Below are 8,745 nucleotides of genomic sequence, written 5' to 3' on the forward strand. Positions count from 1 at the left end.
ATTAAAGAAATTATCTTTTATTCCCAATTTTTCTAATACCTTAAAAATGTCATAAGTAGATGTTAAACTTTATCAAATGTCCTTTCTGCATATGTTGAGGTAATTTTTTCCCCTTTAGGGAATTAATGTGCTAAATCATAGCTATCTTTTCTGGTGATGACCCTTCTTACATTTCTGGAATAAAACTTATATTACCAAGTTTTGTTTATTAAAACATCATTGGACTCATCTAATATTTATTCAAGATTTAACATTTTATGCATAAGTGAAATGGGCTAATAGATTTCTTGTTTTGTCCTAATCCAGTGTTGGTCTATAATTATAATTAATTAATTTTAATCAAGATTTAGAATGATTTGCACAGCTTTCCTACATTTTCTTTTTTTCTGGAACGTTTTATATCAGCTGGAATTATCTTTACCTTGAAAGTTCTGGGACGCCTGGGTGGCTCAGTTGGTTAAGCGTCTGCCTTCGGCTCAGGTCATGATCCCAGGGTCCTGGGATCGAGCCCCGCATCAGGCTCCCTGCTCCGCGGGGAGCCTGCTTCTCCTTCTGCCTCTGCCTCTCTCTCTCTCTCTCTCTGTCTCTCATGAATAAATAAATAAAATCTTTTAAAAAAAAAAAAGTTTTGAAGAACTCAAACTTTAAAACTATCTGAGCCTGTGGATTAATTTTTCAAATTCATTTTAACCCCTCTGTGACATCCAGAAACTGAAAGTAAAATCTACATGTTTCAGATTCCCTGGCATTTTCAGGATTTCTGAATGTGCTTTAAGTTCTGTCAGTAAGATTCACTTGTGGGAAATTTTGATTCAATATTGAGTCATGTGAAAACAGGGTACAGTACATTCATTTTTATGGTATAGATCATGGCAGCAGTGGTGTTAGACTAAAGCCAGCAGTGCTGGCAGCAAATTCCTGATCATAACAGGGGCCACGGTTGTTCTGGTTACTGAGTTCTGCTGGGTTTTCAAGATCATTCTTGCAAGGTCACCGAGAGTCTATTACTTTAGTCTTTCCAATAATTCTGTGCTTTTTATATATTCCTCAATAAACCCTTTCCAGATTATACTAGATAAAGTAGATTTGCTTAACTAAAATTAAGAACATTAACTACAACAAATTGTACTTAGACTGGAGGCCTGATCAATGATCAGAAATCTCTTCATGGTTAATGGGTGATCCAAGTTTTCTATTTCTTCTCGGGCAAATTTTTCCTGGAAATTAATTTTTTTCATCTAGAATTTTTTTTAAGATTTTATTTTTAAGTAATCTCTACACCCAACATGGGGCTCGAACTCACAACCTTGAGATCAAGAGTCACATGCTCCAACAACTGAGCCACCCACGCACCCCTCATTTAGATTTTGAATATTATTGCTATACAGTTCATAGTTTTTGTTATTTCTAAAATCTCTATTATTTCTCTAGTTGATTCTCTTTTGGGGGGTTAAATTTTAATTTATAGTCTCTCTTATTTGGTTGATCAGCTTTGTCAGATATTTTACTCTTTTTTTTTTTTTTTTGTAAATTTTTTTTTAAGTAAACTCTACCCCCAACATGGGACTTGAATTCATAACCCCAGGATCAAGAGCCACATGCTCTACTGACTGAGCCAGCCAGGCACCCCATTATTTACTTCTTTCATCTCTTTAAAGAAGTAAGGTTTTGATTGTTAATCATCCCTATTAATTTCTTTCTTTCCTATTGATTTTTCCTTATTTGTATTATCTTTTCCCTTCTGGCTTGTAAATGCTTATTTTACTGTTTCATTTTCTAGCTCTTTGGGTTTAATGATGCTTTATTTTTCCCAATCTTTCTTGTTTTCTTTTTTTTTTTAAAAAGATTTTACTTATTTAAGAGCGAGAGAGAGAGAGAACATGAATGGGAGGGAGGGGTAGAGGGAGAGGAAGAAGCAGGCTCCCTGTTGAGCAAGGAGCCCAACACGGGGTTCCATCCGATCCCAGGACCCGAGATCATGACCCGAGCCTAAGGCAGCCGCTTAACTGACTGAGCCACCCTGGTGCCCCTCTTGTTTTCTGATATATGTATTTAAAGTCAGTCATTCATCTTAAAGAATTTCTTAATTTCCCTTAAAATTTTTCCTCTTCTTAGGGTTGTTAGTTATTTTTAGTTTCTAGACTTTCGGGATTTTTTTTCCAGCCATTTTTTTTAAGTGCTTATTCTTAATTAAATTGTTAAATGATGAAAGAACGTAATTTACATTACATGGATTCTTTGAAATATATGGAGCTTTCTTTATGACTTAATTCTTGGTTAATTTTTGTGGATATTCCATATGTGTTTGAAAATACAGTTGACTCTTGAAGAATGCAGGGGTTAGAAGTACTGATCCATACAGTCAAAAATCTGTATTTAGAGGCGCCAGTTGGAAGAGCATGTGACTCTTGACCTTGGGGTCATGAGTTCGAGTCCCACACTGGGTATAGAGATTACTAAAAAAAAAATAAGTAAACTTAAAAAAAAAAGTATATAAATTCTGACTCCCTAAAAACTACTGTTGACCGGAAGCCTTACTGAAACAGTTTATAAACATGTAGATATTGTATTCTTACAGTAAAAGTAAGCTACAGAAAAGAATATGTTACTAAGAAAATCATAAGGAAAAGAAAACATATTTACAGCACTGTAAAAGTTTTTTTGAAAAAAATCCACTTATAAGTGGACCTTCACAGTTCAAACCTGTGTTGTTCATGGGTCAACAGTAATATGAGTTCTCTGTTGAGTGTAAGATTCTGTATCTTCATTTCAATTTATTAAACAGGTTATAATTTTATATAATTCTGATTTTTTGTTGGCTTGTTCTATTAGTTTTTAGAAGGATGACTCAAACCTCCAGTTTCAATTGACTTATTATTGATTTCTCCCATAGTTCTTTCTGCTTCCATATATATTTCAAATGTATATTGTTTGTGGCTAATATGTTCATATCATTACAGTTTATTGGTATATTATTATTTAAAAATTATTTTTAACTTTAAATTCTACTTTGCTATCATGGATTTTTTTAAAGGGGACTGGTTCATATATGCCTGATACACCTTTTTCTGTCCTTTAACATATGGCTTTTATAAACATATTTGAGGTAGGTTACTGAATCCCCCCCACACACATAAAGCCACAGCGGGTGTTACTTACAAACACCTGAAGGTCTACATAGTAAGTGTATAGCTTCATAGAGAAAGGTGAGATTACATAATGATTTTGAGCTAGTCACATAATCTATGCTCTTCCAGCATGTTCCAGATACAAGCTCAGTTTCTTATTTATCAGTTCTAATGAATCATTGAGAATATGAAAAGGTAAAGGGGCAAAAGAGGTAGTTAATAGTACCTTGGGCTGTCTGCTTTTAGAACAGGAGCATAGGCCTTACTCAGCTCATAAAGCTTTGTCTAGGGAATTTTTGGTTTCTTTGTTGTCTAGCTGTACTTGGCCAAGCACTAAGATTGGAACAGAAAGCATCTAATTTTGTCCATATTGACAATGATAACTCAGTATCCACAGAATAATGGGAAACCATTAGAATCCACCTTTTGGACTGAACCAAATAACACACCTAAATGACTCAGTTACTGATCTGATTCACTGTGAGCAGAAGGTGATGGCAATCACAGTTTTGGAAACTTGCTTAGGGTTGGTCACTGTGAGATCAACTCCCACCACCTGGGAAACTATACCCTGGGGAAATTCTTTCAAGTTTCCCAGTCACCTTCATCAAAGGGATGTTAAACGGACAACACCACTACACCACTGAGCCAGCCTTAATGAAAAACTTAAGCAGGTCAGATAGCTAGTCAGATGTCGTATATCAACTGGAGTTAATAGGAGAGTTGAAATCCAAGTCATATGTCCAACATGGGAAGAATTAGAGGTACTTTCATCTATGTCAGCAATGCTATCCGTGTACACAGTCTTCTAATGAAGATATTCTTCAGCAGCTCCGGGGCTTCATTATTCCCTAGGATGTTCAGAGGAAAACCCTTCATGCCCCATATTGGTAGCATCTTTCCTTATTCCTCTTGATGACATTCTTTCGATTCTGTTACACCTTGGCTCCAGTGCATGTGGCTTCCTTGAAGTTTGCAGCACTGATAGGGAAGAATTATGAAATGCTGCATAGTGAGCTTGTTGCTGGTGAGAGGGATCCTTGATCATACTGAAAACTGGAACTGGCTAGATAACACCTGAATGGCCAGATTAGTCAGTAATGAGATGGGAGAGGTTTTTAGCTCCCTTTTTAGCAGTTTTGGCTTTGACAACCACGGGCAAACCTAGTGTGACAATTATTCTATTTAAATTCCTTCTCAGTGCCAATTTGTCATCAGTTTGTTAATCTCCTATTCATAACATTGTTTCTTGTTTATCAGGCAGTCCCAGTAGTTTTACTGATATGTTCAACAGACCTTGAGGCACTTTCCCCCACGTAAATCATTGTTTCCCAGAGTTTGAGGGCCTTATATATGCCAATTGAGATGCTCCTAGGAGTGGGAGATCTGAAGAGAATTTTTCTGATATAGAGCTCAACCTCAGTACTGAGGTTTCTAGAAAGCTTTAGCAACGGTCTTGACAACAGATATGGTGAAATCAGGGTGTAGGTTCTGGATGCTCAGTAAAGGTACAGAGTAGTGCTACATACTCCAGTGGGGATACAAAGCTTACCCATGTATCTCTCTGAGAAAAAAAAAAAATCTCTTTTTAGGAAATATATTTCAGAAATTGTTGTCTTTTTTAATCCAATCTGAAAATTCCTGTCTTACAAGCTGTGAATTTAACCACTATCATTAATTGAAATTATTGTAGTATTTGGAATCTTTTCTGACACACCTTATTTAGAGTTTTGTAATTGCCATACTCTTTTCTTCCTTTTCTATTTCCCATAGGATAATGCAAATTATCTTCTGCTGATTTGAAAGTTACATGTTATTTTTGTTTTTTATCTCTTCCTAAAACCCATATGGTTAGACTCAATTTTCTCCACCAATTAATTAAGCTTACCAATAAATGTCTTGTCCCAAACAAGATAAGGACCTTAATTAGCATCTGCCTATTTCTTTCTGTTCTGCCTCAGCCCTTCACCTGGCCACGTTGGTGTCATCTAGCATTTTTCTTCAGAATTGATATACATATATTTTTAATTTTTCTTTCCTGTTCTTTTCCTTGAGTCAATGCTTAATTAATTGCTCTCCTTTTTAAAAAAATATTTTGTTGTTTTTTTCTAGGGTTTCTCTCTTGATTAAATACTTCTCCCAAGAGTACTTTCAAAAAAGATTTTAGAGTAATGAACTTTTTGTACCTTGGTACTGCCAAGCTCTCACATGTGAATGTAGTTTATCTAGATGTAAAAATCTATGTTACAGTTTATTTTGCTAAAATCCTTTGAAAATAGTACTCCATTACCTCCTTGCATCAAGGTCCTGGGCACTACTCTTGCCTGCAGCTGTTTCCTTCAGCTTTAATTATCGGGCCAAAGAACTGGGGTGAAGGGAATGGAGGGGAAGAATGAATGCTCAGAGCATAGCCTTCTTGCCTGCATTTGTTGTTATATGCTACCATGTCATTACCCAGAAGGCACTGAGCTGATGCCATTGTTTTTCTGCCCTGCAGAGGCAATGGGATGGGAAATGATGGGTCAGAACAATGTGGGAGAGAGAAAAGGGCAACTCTTCCTCCAACCAAACCTCTATTCCTGATGCTTAGCCCTCTTCATCTGTAGGCTATCATTCCCTGCCTTCCTTCCTTCATTCCCTGTCATTCCTTCCTTTCACTCCCCTCTCCTCTCTCCTAGACACACACATAGCTTTTGTATTTCAAAACAGGTATATACAGCCTTAGAATAAAACTTTTGTAAATATCCTCAGATGATTCTGAGACACTGGGAAGTATTTAAATCTTTGGAGCATAGATCAAATGTATTTGTTCATGATTGAGCAGGCAATAATTGGATAAGAGAAAATGAGAGAAAGCAGGTACAGGAGTATCTGAGGCTGAAAAAAGAATAAAATCAAGAGAGAGAGCAAGGCAGACCAAAAATCTGAGTACGAAGTTTCTCAGAATGAGGTCCAAAGCCTGTACCTGTTATGCATTCACTATTTACCTTTATTATGAAAGTAGGTGAACTTGCTGGATCTATTTCCATGAAGAACTGTAAAATTAATTGGAAGGTCTAGCTACTTTTGATAGCTGTTCCCCAGCTCAAATGTAAGGTCCCTAAATCATCAGAGAACAAGATCCAATCTTTAACCTTTTAACTAGAGTGTCAGATTGAAAAGAAACTCTCAAAATAAAATGGAGAATGGAATACAAGCCATTTTGAGGAGTATGTCTGTCCTAATGGCATAGACAGATGAGGAGCAAGGTGTGTCTTTAATTCAGGGAAGAACAGATGATCAGAGGTCTGGTGATATAGGACCTAGGAGGCCATTATTGTCAGCAGAGGAGGGAGGCTACTAAAAGGAGGCTAAGAAGACTTAGATGGTTAACAGATCTACAAGACATCTTGGGTACTTCCTGATCTTGAAAGAAAGATTTAGAAGCTAGGTTCTCATGATTTTGCTGGTAGAGTTGAATCAGAGCATTATTCTATTATTACTATTACTGTGACAGCATCTAACCACTATCATTGCTCTCCCCTCTCCCCTCCTCCACCAATCTACTTATGTCTTTCAGTTTGGAGATACAGAATTTCAGACTAAATTAATTATATTAGGTATTCATCATTTTACTGTGATATCTATCTATCCAACTATCTATCTACATAGAGATTATCTTCTTTTTTTAAAGATGTTTATTTATTTAACAGAGATAGAGAGAGAGCACAAGTAGGCAGAGTGGCAGGCAGAGGGAGAGGGAGAAGCAGGCTCCCCGCTGAGCAGGGAGCCTGATGTGGGGCTCGATCCCAGGACCTTGGGAGCATGACCCGAGCCAAAGGCAGATGCTTAACCGGCTGGGGAGGGACAGAGAGAGAAGGAGAGAGAGAATCTCAAGCAGACTCCCTTCTGAGCACAGAGCTTGACTTGGGGCTTGATCTCATGATGCTGAGATCATGACCTGAGCCAAAAAGCAAGAGTTGGACACTTAACCAACTGAGCCACCCAGGTGCCCCAAATATAAATATATTTTTTTAAATTTTATTATGTTATGTTAGTGACCATACAATATTTTCTAAAAAATAAAAGAATATTCATTGATAAAAAGTAGCTAAATAAAGATAAAGGAAAAAATCCTTATCACATCACACTGCAGTGGAATACTGAAGGTGGCACAATCTATCTTAGTTGTTTTAAGCCACTCCCCATTTTCTTTAATGTGAAAAGTTCATTACTATGGTTTTGGATTTCACATAGCAGCTAAGCTTTAAGAAATTACAACATGTCAAGTTTCTATGTAATATAAAGAAGAACATCTATAATTATCTGAGAAGAACATTAAAGTTTTATAGGCTCAAATCCTCTTCCAAGTATCTGCATGAGGCCAGGTTTTCTTCATATAATTCAACCAAAACAAACATTATCACAGCAAAATGAATACAGAAAAAAATGAGAATCCAGCCAACCTTTAAGCCAGACATTAAGCAGATTTAAAAAAATGTAAACAATGCCACTCTTTCCAAAAAAAATGTTTTTGTTTTGGAAAATATAGTTATTTTTCATAAAATATATTATTTATGCTAACAATAAAATGGGTTATTTTTGATGAATAGATGTCTTAAATTTTTCTCATCTTGTTAAAATAATGATTGGTATAATCCTCACAAACATAAATTGAGCTCTTTGAGGTCCCCAGTTTTAAGAGTGTAAAGGGGTCCTTGACCAAAATGTTTGAGAACTACTTAATTATTTCATTGCCTTTGAATTGTAATTGGGGAAAGACTATACTTTCAGGGATCATTTCTATAGTTTGTTACTAGAGAAGTTTCTCTGAATGTGAATTGTAATTGAGGAACCTGTGATACAAAATGGTTAGATGACTTGATCCAAGTTACAGAGCTAGTCATTTTCACAGTTTGGGAATTTTAAATATTTTTTTAAATTTTATATTTTTATTTTTATATTTTTATAACTATTTCATAAAATAAATTACATTTATTTAAGGTAAGTATAAGGATCTTTTGATATTTTAAAATCCTTTCAAAAATTCCATACAATGCACCTTATGAAACTATACATTTCAAGTTCCAATTTCTTTGAGAAAGATTAATAGTACCATCCTTTCAGAATCAGAGTTACATCATACATAAGTTGACAATTCTTTTCCCAGTTCTGTTATTTTGTTGAGTTCCACAGGATCTCAAGTAAATGAGTACTAATAATATCAGAAAGTTTTTTCATTTCAAATAAGGAATGTGTCTGCAAAGTTCTATTTATATATTCATATACACACATAAACTTTATAAGTTTAAAGTTTATAAGGTATAGTTCATTGATTTTCTACTAAGGTTTTGAGGCTATCCTGAGATTTCTAAGAGTCTTACTCTAAAAACACAATTTAAAACTTTTTGAGACAATTTTTCCAGTCTAGCTAAATTCCAAATTTGTCTTTAACTCTGACACAATTCCCAAAATTAATTTGTCCTATGCAGTATAATCCTTCTAGTATCTTCAAGAATATGGCATCCTTCATGGCATTAAGTCTTTTGATACCATCATATAATAAATGTGTGCTCCACACTAATATAGACACAAAAATCACACAGTACTTGTAATAAATAGAAACTGTTTAACATAG

The 8,745-nt window shown here is 35.4% G+C and overlaps 1 pseudogene; it reads left to right on the forward strand.

The window, feature by feature from the left end:
* Positions 1-7,885: 7,885 nt before the first annotated feature.
* LOC118535471 (small nucleolar RNA U3) lies at positions 7,886-8,023 on the forward strand (annotated as a pseudogene).
* The last annotated feature ends 722 nt before the right edge of the window (positions 8,024-8,745 follow it).

Source organism: Halichoerus grypus, chromosome 3 (genome assembly GCF_964656455.1).
Source record: "Halichoerus grypus chromosome 3, mHalGry1.hap1.1, whole genome shotgun sequence".
In the NCBI taxonomy this organism is placed as follows: Eukaryota; Metazoa; Chordata; class Mammalia; order Carnivora; family Phocidae; genus Halichoerus; species Halichoerus grypus.